Raw genomic sequence first — 15,848 nt, forward strand, 5'->3', positions numbered from 1 at the left:
AAAATGTAAAATCAGCGATTTTCAAAGTGGCTTAATAAATATTAAAAAAATTCCAAAAAATGTAAAATTTGGTCTCCAAGCATATCTTAATATATATATATCACATTTAACGGTTCGGATTGACTATTCGGACTTTGAAAATGGAGAAAAATGATTTGAAAAATAGAATGCATTTGGGTGCACAAAAATTTGGGTGCATTTGAACCCTCCTCTATTTTAAATCAACGGATTAGATTAAATGTATACTTCCATTCATGTATTGTTTACTGAAATTCGGTATCAAATTTATCCCAAATCTCTCTCTTCCTCAGTTTCTCCGAGCAATGTATACTTCCAGCATCTAATCTCGGATTCTCTATTCTCGGCTGATGAGAGAGCTTCTCCTCTTCCCTTGCCTTGCTCGGTCCCGAATTTTTTATTAATAGAAAATAAATTATTAAAATATCGAGATTCAATACCATTTGCAGTTATTTTTGAAAACTAAGAAGACCGGGTTGTGCAAACCCGTCCTAGCGGACGGACCAACTAAATCCGTCCAGTGTTAACCCCTAACGTTTGATTAGTAATCAAATTCGTCCGATTAAAAAAAAAAAAACTCGGGACGGGGATGTCAAGCCCGTCCGAGAAATCGCAAAAAAAAAAAAAAAAAAAACGGAAAACTTGGGACGGGACATCAAGCCCGTCCGAGAAAAAAAGTCTAGCGCCTGATGCAGTCACCTTTACCACATTGATCCGTGAGTTGTCTGCAAGGGAAGATGGATGATGCACTTCATCTCCTTGAAGAAATGCATAGAAAGGGGCTGATTGCCGATGAGGTTACTTATACATGTCTTATTGATGGCTATTGCAAACAAGGAAGGCTACAAGAAGCCTTTAATATGCACAATAAAATGCTCGAAATGGGTGTGCAGCCCAATGTGGTGACATACACTGCTCTATCTGATGGGCTGTGCAAACAAGGTGAGCTGGACACGGCAAATGAGCTTTTGCATGAGATGTGCAGAAAGGGACTTGCATTAAACCTGTGCACCTATAACTCATTGATCAATGGATTTTGTAAATCTGGCAACCTAGAACAAGCGATGAAAACAATGGGGGACATGGAGATGGCAGGGATAAAACCTGATGTCTACACTTATACTACTGTAATAGATACTTATTGTAAATTTGGAGACGGGCTTGACGTCCTCGTCCCGAGTTTTCCATTTTTTCTTTTTTTTTTGCGACTTCTCGGACGGGCTTGACATTCCCGTCCGGAGTTTTCTTTTTTTCTTTTTTTTTTTTTTTTTTTTTTGCGATTTCTCGGACGGGCTTGACATCCCCGTCTCGATTTTTTTGTTTTTAATCGGCTGAATTTGATTACTAATCAAACGTTAGGGGTTAACACCGGACGGGTTTAGTTGGTCCGTCCGTTAGAACGGGTTTGCACAACCCGGTCTTCTTAGTTTTCGAAAATAACTGCAAACGGTATTGAATCTCGATATTTTAATAATTTATTTTCTATTAATAAAAAATTCGGTCGCTCCAGCTGGAGACTAATATAGGCTCCCGCTAAAACCAATATAGCGCCAGTAATGAGTGTGATATTTTGGTGAAGCTTTCTTCGCTCATATCGTATAGTGGGCCCACGGAGATTGGATTGTTCTTACTTCAGATCCTCTACAAAGGGTGATAGATTTTTCTTTGATCCAAACTGTTAAAAATAGATCAGACGGTTTTGAGTTGTGAGTAATAGGAGTACTGGGGAGAAGTCAATTTGAGCAACCTCTGGTCAGGTTATTGATCTACCGTCCGATTGCTTTTGAACTGTTTGGATCAGATACAATCTCCTCCGATTACTGCGCATGATCCAGAGAGGTATGTGCCACGTGTACGATGGAAATTTTCCGAAACTTTTATTAATCGAAAAAAAATAAAAAGATATCGCTATTGGGTATCATTTTGACGGAATTTCAAAATGCGGGTCCCACGGGACGGGTCATTTTAACCCGTACCACTAACTCATCCCCGTTTGCTCTACATTTTGAAAAAAAAAAAAAAAAAAAAGATATCTCACGGGACCCGTCCTACCTACGTTTCGATAGCGATATTTTTTTATTTTTATTGGCCTATTATTTTAAATCAACGGATTAGATTAAAAATTTAATCTTATATTAATAAAAGAGAAGGGTTCAAATGCCTCCATTTTTTGTGCCTCCATCATGTCTTTATTTTTAAAAACTTTAATAACTCAAAATTTAAATCTTAAAATTCAAAATAAAACTGTTGGATATGAACTATATCATTTTATCTATGCACATATAAAAAATTATGGCATTTCAACTTTGTTTTGATTGTCATCTTGAGCTTGTAAAAATGTATACAAATGTGGATAATTTCTAGACGTTGAATTTTCAACTTATTGATTCCTATAAAAACAAAATCAAAATGTGATAATTTTTTATGGGCACATAGATTACATCTAACGGTTTTATTTTGACATTTAAGTTTTAAACTTTGAGTTATTTAAGTTTTAAAAAATGGAGGCATGATGAAGGCACAAAAAATGGAGGCATTTGAACCCTCCTCTTAATAAAATCAGTGACGACAGATATATAAAGAGTACATATTCGTTGAGGATTGATCTTTGATCGTCCGATCTAAAATGAACAGTCCAAATCTGCATAGGCCCTTTAATAATAAAAATATGTACAATCAGAGAGGATATAATTTTTTTTCAGTCCATAATATTGCAAAATTATGTTTAGATGATGAAAAGTAAAATAAAGGAAAATTTGTATCTTTTAAATATAATGTTACGTTTGATTGAGAGATAACGTGCAAGAATAGATTATGACTCTGATTAAGTTTGGTAGACAGTTAAAGTGAAGAAAATAAAATAAAAAATGTCGTATTATCTTTTTATTTCGCATTTTATCTCTCTACCAAACATTGTATAACAAATAAGATAAAAGAATAAATAGCAGTTGTCATATTTAATAAGGTAATATAAAATAAAGAATAATTATTATCACTAATAAGAGTTATCTCTTTGATTCAACGGATTAGATTAAAAAAAACTAGTGTTATATTAATAAAATCAATCAGAATAGAACATATAAATAGTATATATACATTGAGAGTTGATCTTAGATCGTCCAATCTAGAATCAACAGTCCAAATCAGTCTAAATTCTCTGATTTTAATATTTGTACAATTAGATGGGAGATAATTTCTTTTCTAGTCCATAATATTTTGAAATTATGTTTAGTACTGGATAGTGAAAATATAGAAATATTTTGTACTTTTGAATAATAATGATACATTTGGTTGAGACTTGAGAGATAACATGAAAGGATAGTTTACGACTCTTAACTATGTTTGATAGACGGTTACAGTGAAGAAGATAAATAATAAGTCGTATTATCTTTTAGGATAAAAATTTATTTCCCCCATCCTCCATCCCCCAATCATTCTCCACAGTTATATTCGAAACAAATCAGATAAGTAAAATCCAGTAAAATCACGTGAGTAAGTGAAATTAAAAAATCACGTGGGTTCTTTGAAATCCAATCCAGTTAACTGGTTTCTTTCTCAAAACAGAAATTCTTCATTACAATAGGTTGAAGAGTGGAGACATCTTTTGTCCCAACTCTATGCCATGTGTTCAGATTTTATTTGACAAACTTTTTAATGAATTTTCTTGCTTAATAATTGACAGGCTTGTATTAACAAAAAAAAAATGAATTGATTGAAATTTTGAATCAGTGCTATGTGTAGGCATTATTCATTTAACTTTATACTAAAAATTATTAATTAATATTTATATTTTCCAAATACATAGGACTCAATTATTTGATAATTATTCATTTTGTATATGTATTCGAATCAATATTAGGTATAAATACTTGACATATGAACTATTCACACATACATGACGAGGTATGTGATGGTTAGTGGGAAAAATGGCACGGCGAAGCCGGCTTTGTCACAGAACGGCACGACACATGTGCCGGTTACATATCATGACCATTTGTGTGCCGTGACCATCTTTAGAAAATTTATCACGGCACAACACAGCAAGTGAAAGATTTAATCATGGCACGACATGTAGTCACGCGAGTCACGTGTAATTATGGTTGTTAGATCTTGACCAAATGGTGAATCTTGAATAAACTAATCTAAATTATGATTAAATCTTTCACGCGAGTAACGTTTGGTCATGGCACGTTTAAGCACGGCGTGACTCACGTGGCGTGACCATCCCTTGACATTTTAGCCACGGCACGTGAAAAATTAACTTGGTAACGACACGGCACGCCACGAGACCAAAGTCACGGTGTGTTAGTCACAACACGGCATGACGCGTTTTTTCCACTCTAGTGATGGCGCCAAATTAATCACTATTTTTAATCTGAAAAATGACGAAAAGCGAATGCAAAGTAGTTATTTTTCCGATTTATTTACCGCAAATGTGTTTTTGAGTCATTTTAGCAGGTTTTGGAGAAGTTGCGTATTTAGGTCAAAAACATAACAAAAATATCATATTTAGGCGATTTCTAAAAAAGTGTCAAAAATGAGACATTACATGGAGTATGCAAGACGTCAGAAGACCCTACGTCCTCCTCCATCCGTGTGCCTTGTCTTCTTGGTCTTTTTCATGGTCCTTCTAGAAGCTGCGCCTTTTTGATGGGTTGCGCTATTTTTAAATTAAGATACTTTACAACGTAACAATTCATACTTCAGTTATAAGTATGAATACTTTACGATATATGAATACTTGCAATACTTGATATTAATTCTTTCAGACGTCATTTAGTTCCACAAGGAAAAAAAATGATAGAATTTGTAAGATACAAACATTTGATACATGAACTATTCACACTTGCATGACGAGGTATGAATACTTGCAATATTTTATATTAATATTTTCAGACGTCATCCAGTGTCATACAAAAAAAATTGATAGAATTTGTTAGATACGAACACTTGATACATGAACTATTCACACTTGCATGATGAGGTATGAATACTTGCAATACTTGATATTAAAACTTTCATACATCATCTAGTGTCTAAATACTTGCTCGACGAGTTATGGATACTTGCACGACGATGTATGAATACTTGCTCAACGAGTTATGGATACTGGCACGACGAGGTAAGAATAGTTGCGCGACGGAAAACCCAAAAATATTTCATCATGGATCTCATTTGAAAGAGAAAATTACCTCGAAGACATTTGTGGTTTAGATTTACAAAATTCCTCACAGGTCGTCATAAATCCTTTCATGATGATGTATAAATACTTGTAATACTTAATATTAATATTTTCAGACGTCATTCAGTGTCATATAAAAAATATATATATATGTTAGGTACAAACACTTCAGATATGAATTATTTACATTTGCATTACGAGATATGAATACTTGCACGACGAGGTATGAATACTTGCTCAACGAGATATAAATACTGATACGACAAGGTATTCATGACGATGTATGAATACTTGCATGATGAGGTATGAATACTTGCACGATAGACAACCCGAGAGTACGTCATCATGGATCTCATTTGAAAGAGAAAAATACGTAGAAGACGTTAATGGTTTTAGATTTGCAAATTTTTTCATAGATCGTCAGAAATATTAGCGAATGACGATGTATGAATACTTGCATGATGAGGTATGAATACTTGCACGATAGACAACCCGAGAGTACGTCATCATGGATCTCATTTGAAAGAGAAAAATACGTAGAAGACGTTAATGGTTTTAGATTTGCAAATTTTTTCATAGATCGTCAGAAATATTAGCGAGATTGAATGGAGAAAAAAAAACCCACCTCTAAAAACGTGTAAAAGATGAGTGTGTGTTGTGTCTAGTCTTTTTTTTCGAAATACTTGGTATCTTAAGTATGAATACTTGATATATTATATATTAACAGTTGCACGCATATGTATTCATATTTCCACGCGTCAGTTGTAAAATCTATCAAATATTAGGTGATCTCCCAAGTAATTAATGATATTCAGTTAATAAACGGTCTCCACAAATAGTTATTGACTGAGAAATGAATAAAATTAATTAATTGGAAAATAATTAGTTGATCCCCATCTTTTTATTCCACACGTTATCTCTCTACTAAACATAATATAACAAATAAGATAAAACAATCAGGACGGACCACATCTGAATTTTTAAAATTTAGTTTATGATATTAAAAATTAAGTCCAGATCCACATGAAGGTGAATTAAATTCAACATTGTGCAATTAGTCTTATTTTTCCACAATTCAGTCTTCAAGTTTTTTCTACATGCACCGAATTTTCGTCTACCTCTTAATCAATTCCTGATTATTACTCTGAAAAAAAATAAAATGATAGCCCTCGTCATGTTTGATTAGATAATAAAAAATAGAGATAAACAATAATTTTTATTACCAATAAAAGTCATCTCTTTGATACTGAAACTGGGGGCCACTTACGATTGGAGTTTTCTGAAACTAGGGGCCACTGGGGATTTGGCTTTGCATTGTGCTTAGTGGTTTGCTAAAATCCGTAACGGGTTACCCGAACCCGGTCCACCCGTACCTGCTGCCCGAGGTATCCGTACCCGAGACCGGGTATAAACGGGTACACGGGTACGAGACGGGTCGGACCCACCTTTTTTTGAATAAAACCCGCCCATATCCGTACCTGCCAATACCCGTACCCGCCTGTTGTACCCGCCACCCGTACCCTACCCGTTTACCCGAGGTACTCGTACCTAGTGGTTTGCTCTCGAGTAGGGTATGGGTACCTCGGGTAAACCTGGGACGGGTAGGGCGGGTAACGGGTAGGACGGGTACTCGGGTAGAATGAGTACGGGTAGGCGGGTTTTTTTTTCAAAAACTCTTCCCTACCCGTTTCATACCCGTGCCCGTCTCGGGTAGGGGTAAGGGGTACCTCGGGTACGGGTAATGGCCTAATGGGTACCTCGGGTAGGATCCGGATTTTTTTTTTATGTTTTTTTTAGAGTGTCGTACGAATATTATTACGTGTTTATAATTCGATTTTTAAAATCTGAATAGTTCGATATCAAATAGTGTATATATACACATGAAATTACCAAGTCGCATCTTTATAATTTTTAAATGAATAAAATCTGTACCTTATATATAAAAATTATTTGTGCGAAAATTTGTATGGTCAGGTACAGGTATAATTCGATCCGGGTATGGTCGGGTTTTTGCCCAAAAAATGGTGACCGGCCCGTTTTTTGCCCGTACCCATGTACCCGTTTACCCGACCTATACCCGGGCTTTTAGGGTTTAGGGTCACGGGCTGCCGTAGGCGGGTTTAATCAATCCCTACACGGGACCCCTCCTACCCATAGTGACAAGATAATCAAATTATATTCTAATAATTCTTTTTTGGGTGATGCCGAACCGAATACCGAATTATTCGGTTAACCAAATTTTGACTGAATTAAACCCGAATAATTCGTGAATTTTATCAACTTTTTCCGAATTTTCCGAATTATTCACGAATTTTTTCCGAATTTTTCTAAGAACAATTATTTGTTTGGTTTTTTTTTTTTTTTGCTCCCTTGCAGAATTAAGATTTTTGATCTGAATAATTTCGAATCATTTCCGAATTATACCCGAATTATTCCCAAATCACTAATTTTTTATCTCGTCGAACCGAATCCGAATAATTCATTTCTCAATATGGTCCTACCTACATTTCGATAGCGATATATTTTTTTATTTTTTTCGATTAATAAAAATTTCGGGGGAGTTTTCAGATACCTGGGGGCCACTCGCTTGGCATTGTGCTTCACGTCTTTATCTATTTTTGTAGTTGATTCGGTTCCTTTGCAATTGAACGGATTTGATTTAATTCAGCAAAATATTTGCTAATCAGCCCCTGGACTTTATTGTTAAAAAAAATATATATTGGCCTATTATTTTAAATCAACCGATTAGATTAAAAATCTAATATTATATTAATAAAATCAGTGACGACAGATATAAAAAGAGTACATATTCGTTGAGGATTGATCTTTGATCGTCCGATCTAAAATGAACAGTCCAAATCTGCATAGGCCCTTTAATAAAAAAAATATGTACAATTAGAGAGGAAATTACTTTTTTTTTCAGTGCATAATATTGCAAAATTATGTTTAGAGGATGAAAAGTAAATAGAGGAAAAAATTATGTCTTTCAAATATAATGTTACGTTTGGTTAAGAGATAACATGCAAGAATAGATTACGAATCTGATTATGTTTGGTAGACAGTTAAAGTGAAGAAAAAAAAATATGTCGTATTATCTTTTTATTCTGCAATTTATCTCTCTATCAAAAATTATATAACAAATAAGATAAAAGAATACGAGAATAACCATCGTCATATTTAATAAAATAATATAAAATAGATAATAATTCTTATCACTAATAAGAGTTACTAGTATCGTGCTTATGCGTTGCAACGGGGACATTCTATTCAGAATCATTTTTTTTTGTAATGTTTCCCATTTTCAAAAGACATCCTTACAAGTAAAGCAATTATTTAAAAAAAAATGTAACTGTTGATTTAGATGATTTAGTACTAATATAATACACTCTTTGTGACATTTTGTTTGTGTCAGGCTGATCTTAGAAATTCCAAATAATTGACAAAAAAATATTAAAATAAAAAAGCAGGTACAGGTGATAATTCTGTTTGTTTATCTTATTTTGTTCTTGTAAAGTAGTCATTATCATTCATTGAATCCAGAACGGTGATTAAGACCATCATAACATTTTCAAAGACAACAGAGAAATTCCAAATAAAAAAAGCTATATATTTGGCAATTATTAATTCTTTTTCAATTAAACCAGTTAGCTTTTAAATCTACACTTGGAAAGTATCACTGGCGAGTAGCTCTCCTGATGCAATCTGCCTCTCAAATTCAACTATGGAAAATACTGTTTTTAGATGGTTCAGATTTACTGATTTTGTACCTATCTAAAAAAATTCCTAAAAATATAAAATTTGGTCTCCAAACATATTTTAGTATGGAGGTTAGGTTGAGCGGTTCGGATCGACTATTTGAATTTTGAAAATAATGGAGAAAGATGGAGGCGTGATGGAGGCACAAAAACATCGAGGCATTTGAACCCTCCTCATTTAAGAAAGATAATTTCAAAGTACATAATATTTATTAATATTTTTTATTTTGAAGATTTTTTATTTAGTTTTACATTAGAATACAATAAATTGTACCAAAATTTGATCATATATAAACAATAACGTCAAAGATAATTACTTCTGCATATAGTGTATATTTATTTCTCTAATAATTTTTGGAAATAGAACTTTTATTTTGTCATTTTGTTTTCATATATATAAAAATGCAAATTATAAATAATATATATATATATATATATATATATATATAGAGGTTGGCTAAGCTCAAATCGTTTGTTCCTGGACTCAGGAACAAACGATTCAGTTCTATGATTTCTGAAGTTCAAATGGCCGATCCAAACCGTTAGATGTTTAATCTATATTAAAATGTGCTTGGAGACAAAATTTTATATTTTTTGGAATTTTTTTACTATTTATTAAGATGGTTTGAAAGTCGCTGTTTTTTTATGGTGCAGAATTTTAATAAAAACAGCGACTTTCAAACCCTCTTAATAAATAGTAAAAAAATTCCAAAAAATATAAAATTTTGTCTCCAAGCACATTTTAATATAGATTAAACATCTAACGGTTTGGATCGGCCATTTGAATTTCGGAAATCAGAGAACTGAATCGTTTGTTCCTGAGTCCAGGAACAAACGATTTGAGCTTAGCCATCCTCTATATATATATATATATATATATATATATATATATATATATATTTAAGGCATTTATCTCTGGAAAGTTAAACAATATTAAGTTAATTTCACAAATAGGGACTGATTGTTACACAGAAAATTTGAAGGGAAAGGTAATTGTCAAAATTGAAGGTGTGACAGAATTACTCTCTGTTTATATCGATCAACTATCCGAATTTTTGTTTGTTATGAAGTATTCCAAAAAAAATGTGAAATTCCTCCTTTGTTTGCATCCTCAAATCTTAACTGATAGATACAGCATTTCGGATAAAAATAATACGCTGCCTGAAAGCAAAAATTTTTGATACTGGAACTGTTCGTCCCACGTGAACGGTGCCACGTGTACGGTAGGAGTTTTCAGATAATGAAACTGGGGCCCACTGAGATGGGAGTTGGTGAAACTGAAACTGGGGGCCACTGGGGATTTGGCTTGGCATTGTGCTTCGCCTTCACGAATCCGAATCATCCCAGGTACCTGTTTCATGTGGCACTAATCTCAAAGCTAACCCCCACAGTCCCAACCATAGTGACAAGATACGTGTTTTATTCGCGTTTAATTCGCGAATAATTCGTTTTTTTGATATTACCGAACTGAATACCGTATTAAACGTTGACCGAACCTTTGACTGAATAAAATGCAAATAAAACACGAATTTTACAAATTATTCGCGTTTTTTCCGTAAAAATTCGTCTGAACCGAAGCTATTTTCTACTCAAAAAACTTCTCCTCACGTGGCCTGGCAGAACCGTGCGGGAAAAAACGCATGGATATCAAGCTTCTCTCCTCACGTGGCCTTGTCAGAAATATTTGAGTGGATATCAAGATCTTATGTGGCTAGGAATTACATAAATTTTGTATAATAATTTAAATTTGGGTAATTTTTTTTTTTGCTTCCTGGTTATATATTTGTACCGAATTATTCCCGAATTATACCTGAATTATGAATTTTTGACATCACCTCACCGAACCTAGACTATTCATTTGTCACTATGGTCCCAACTGGTTCCGGAATGAGTTTGATCCAGATGGGATTAATCTGAGCCGTCCATATTTATAAATTGTACCTCAGGTACTTGGGGAGACACGGACTCGTGCTTGACACCTTTATCTATTTTTGTTGTTGATTCAGCAAAATATTTGCCAATTAGCCCCTGGACTTTATTGTTAAAAAAATAAATAATTATAATCATCTCCCCATTTCTTAAACCCCATACACCTTTTTAGAGATGAATTTTTTTTTTCAATGTCGTCTCCATTTCTCACGATCTATGAGAAATTTTGCGAATCTAAAACCACGAACGTATTCTACGCAATTTTATCTTTCAAATGAAATCCATGATGACATATTTTTGGGCACATCGTCATACAAATATTTATACCTTATCGTGCAAGTATTTATACATATACTTGTAAGTATTTATTCCTATACTTGTAAGTATTTATCTCCAATCGTGTTTAACTTTCATAAACTAACTTAACAAACTAGTTTAATTAAATTTATTCAAAACACTGTGGTCTTCTAAGTTTAATTAAATTCATAAGTATAAATACTTGGAAGATAATAAATTAATATTTGCAATCCAAGATATTAATACTTGCATGTCTAACTTGTTATGACTATATGAGGGACCACTCAAACTACATGGGGAGAATAATCATACACGTTTTTAGAAGTGATTTTTTTCTTTTTTCAATGTCGTTCACATTTCTCACGATCTATGAGGAATTTTGCGAATCTAAAACCATGAACGTATTCTACGCAATTTTATCTTTCAAATGAGATCCATGATGACATACTTTTGGGCTCATCGTTACACAAGTATTTATACCTCATCGTGCAAGTATTTATACTTATACTTGTAAGTATTTATCCCTAATCGTGAACCCCGCATCTCGGCATCAACCTTCCCCAATTGTCCATGCGTCAACTTTTATCTAACAAAAATAGTTGACCACATAGATATAAATACTTCAGTGCATAGGTATAAATACTTGTAATACTTGATATTAATACTTTTAAATGTCAGCAATGTCATATGTGTAAAATACTAGGTATAAATACTTAAATGACGAGGTATAAATACTTGGGTGATGACGAGAGCTCGAAAGTATGTCATCATGGATCAATTTGAAAGATAAAATTGTGTAGAAAACGTTCGTGGTTTTAGATTCGCAAAATTCCTTATAGATCATGAGAAATATGGACGAGATTGAACAAATAAAATTGGAGGATAATGGAAGAATGGGAGTGAGGGGATAATTATCAGGGCCTAAAAAAATATATATTGGCCTATTATTTTAAATTCAACGGATTTGATTAAAAAGCTAATCTTATATTATTAAAATCAACAAGGACAGATATTTATTTTTCAGTTCATAATATTGCGAAATTATGTTTAGACGATGAAAAGTAAAATAAAGGAAAAAATTGTATATTTTAAATATAATGTTACGTTTGATTGAGAGAGAACGTGCAAGAATAGATTACGACTCTGATTATGTTTGATAGACAGTTAAAGTGAAGAAAATTAAAAAAAAATGTCGTATTATCTTTTTATTCCACACTTTATCTCTCTATCAAACATTGCATAACAAATAAGATAAAAGAATAATAAGAATAGTCGTTGTCATATTTAATAGGATAATATAAAATAGAGAATAATTCTTGTCACTAATAAGAGTTATCTCTTTGATTCAACGGATTAGATTTAAAAACTAGTGTTGCATTAATAAAAATCAATCAGAATATACATATAAATAGTATATATACATTGAGAGTTGATCTTAGATCGTCCAATCTAAAATCAACAGTCCAAATCAGTCTAAAATCTCTGATTTTAATACTTGTACAATTAGATAGCAGATAATTTATTTTCCAGTCCATAATATTTTGAAATTATGTCTGTTCTTTCTATCATTCTCTATACATAACAAATTCTATTTTTTATGTACATATTACGTATTGCGATCGTAGATACTAAAATCCATTTCTGGAAATATTTTGAACTAAAAAAAAAAATGACACATTTGCCAATTATATTTCACCATAATGTATATTATAACTAGAGTCTATAATTAATTCAGGCCTCAATAAATAACCAATGATTACAAAACGTACATAATTTATGTATATGCAGAAAATATGAATTTCCCAGCTTGACACATATTAGATCAAATTTGATATAAACAAGTTCCTGCATTTTTAGTGTGCTAGATAATGCATGCCTAACAATAAAAAATTGACATAAATTAAATTACTCGAGTTGATTGCATGAAATTTGGTGCAAGCAAATTCATAAACATAGAGCATTTTTTTAGTTGATGCTTTTTGCTTAGTTCATGGCTTGATACATGTGTAAAGTACAGATTCAGAAGTTTCGTCAAGATGCAAAGGAAATAATGAATCGGATTTAAATTCATAAGCAAATCCTAATTAATACTCTGATTGAAAAAAATGAAGAAAATAAGGAATTAACTTACTTAATTTGAACATACAATTATAAAGACTTCAAATAAATTAGAATTTTGAACGATCAAAATTATTCTCAAGGAGGCAAAATTTTATAGACATTTACATCTTCTACAAAATTTCAAAATCTAGAGGGGAAAGGAGAGCAGTTGCCTTCTCCCTAACTCGATTTTTTTTTATTTAGAATTACTGTAAAATGATTTAACAGAACCAGCCCTGCAGTGGGTGATTTTCGGAAAATAGCCTCCACCGGTCCTAGGGATCGGTGGAGAAGAAAAAAATAAAACCTACACCGGTCTTAGGAACCGGTGGAGGCCCATTTGGCCCTGCCACACACGGATGCACGAAAAGCTACAAAATCAACCCTACACCGGTCCCTAGGACCGGTGGAGCCTCAAAACCATCTCTGCACCGATCCTGTGGATCGGTGGAGAATGTAGGTATTTCAGGTGCATCCCGCACCTTTCTTCTTCCCTCTTCTCTCTTCTTCACTTCTCTGCCGCCATTCTTCTTTCATTTTTTTTTTCATTATTTCGTTTTTTTCAATAGAATAGAGGAGTTGCCATATGAATAGATCGCCACCACCATTGTATTCAGCATCGTCTCCTGATTATTATTGTGAGTTTTTTTTTACTCATATGTTTATATTTAGTGTTGTAAAATTAAAAAATATTTGGAGTTAATTTAGAGTTTGATTTAGTGTTTATTTTTTACTCATATGTTTATATTTTAGTTTTTTTTACTCATATGTTTATATTTTTAGTTTTTTTACTCATATATTTATATTTAGTTTATTTTTTACTCATATGTTTATATTTATTGTTTTTCTGTACTCATATATTATGTAGTGTTTTTTTATATGTTTATATATTTAGTGTGTTTTTTTTACTCATATGTTTATTTAGTATTTTTTTTTACTCATATGTTTATTAATTTAGTGTTTGATTTTTGTTCAGTAAAATGTCACTGCTATTGATCAATGTGTATTATGGTGGTAACCTCCAAAGCACTTCAACAGGTGTTGGTTATGACATAGGGGCTGCATTTACCTTTACTGTATCTGATTCTACCAGTTTTGCTATTATAAGACGGCAAATATACGTTGGACTTGAATTGCTTCCGAGTCGAGTCAAATTGACAATCAGGGTACATATGAACACAGCATCGCCCGGATCGTACCATTTCTCACTATTTCGGATAGAAAATGAGGAAACTTGGGATGTCATTAAACAAATTGCAGCTCAAGTGGCTGGATTTAAGGTTATAGAATTGGTAGCTGAGGCGCACCAGGCTAGAAACCAAACCAGTTATGATCCGTGTCCAGATAGTTTGCCTGGAGGTAGTAACACACCGTCGGTTCAAACCGGCTTTGATCCTAACTCGGGCAGTGTACCTGTACCCACCTACACACCTCCGGTTCAGGCCGGTGACGGCCTTTGTGAGCAATCAGATGAAGACACAGAATCTGATAGAAGTTCTTTTGATGATGATGATTCAGATGAAGAATGGAATGCAGATATGGATGAAGCAGAGGCTGAAATGAACGACCGAGAAATATTGAAGGATTGGCACAACTCAATCCCATTCCTCAATCGAGGACCTAAGCATCCATGTTCCTCATTCCACGATGAATTGCCAATGCCATACGCGGATCGTGCATTTTTTGCAAACCCCCCCAGGTTAGATGAAAAATTTGCTGAAGGTCAAATGTTTGAATCCAAAGCCAAACTAATATCAGAACTTGCTAAATTTCACCTAACCAAAAACACAGAGTTAGATGTGCTAAACAGCAACAGAACAAAGTATAGAGTTAAATGTAAATCTTCTAAATGCAAATGGAAGCTATATGCAATTGTAGTACCAACAGGTGCATGGACAATTTCCACCAACCTGTTTATCCACACATGTTTTGGCAGTGCTGAAAGGTTGGATAGTCATCAAATGACTTCTAGAGTAATTGCTGATATTATTAAACCGGCTTTGAAAGATGATCTGGAGTTAAGCATTAAAATGGTCAAGCATCTGGTTAAAGTTAAATTTGGGACAGTAGTGCCCTCGTATAACAAGTTGTGGAGAGGTAGAGAACTTGCAATTGCGGACTTGTTTGGGAGTTGGGAGAAGTCTTACGAGGTGCTGCCATCGTTTTTGGCTGCCATCAAAGCGTCTAATCCAGGTACACAGTATCTACTAGAAAGTGAACCATCAACCAAGTTTAATATCAATATTTTCAACTGGGTTGCATGGGCATTTGGGCCATGCATTGAGGCATGGCCTCATCTTCGACCCGTTATCAGTGTCGATGCTGGATTCTTATCCGGAAGGTATAAGGGTAAACTTTTTATGGGTTGTGCTTACGATGCAGAGCAACAACTATTGCCAGTTGCATTTGCAATTTGTGAAAAAGAGTCTATAGAAAATTGGGGTTGGTTTATGAATTGGTTGCGTATCAATGTTGTCGGACCAGGAAAAAAAATGTGTCATCTCGGACCAGCATCTTGGTATATGAGGGGTGTTTGAGGCTCCTAATCTGGGATGGTATGAGGAACA

Source organism: Carex rostrata, chromosome 7 (genome assembly GCF_964058835.1).
Source record: "Carex rostrata chromosome 7, lpCarRost1.2, whole genome shotgun sequence".
Classification (NCBI taxonomy): domain Eukaryota; kingdom Viridiplantae; phylum Streptophyta; class Magnoliopsida; order Poales; family Cyperaceae; genus Carex; species Carex rostrata.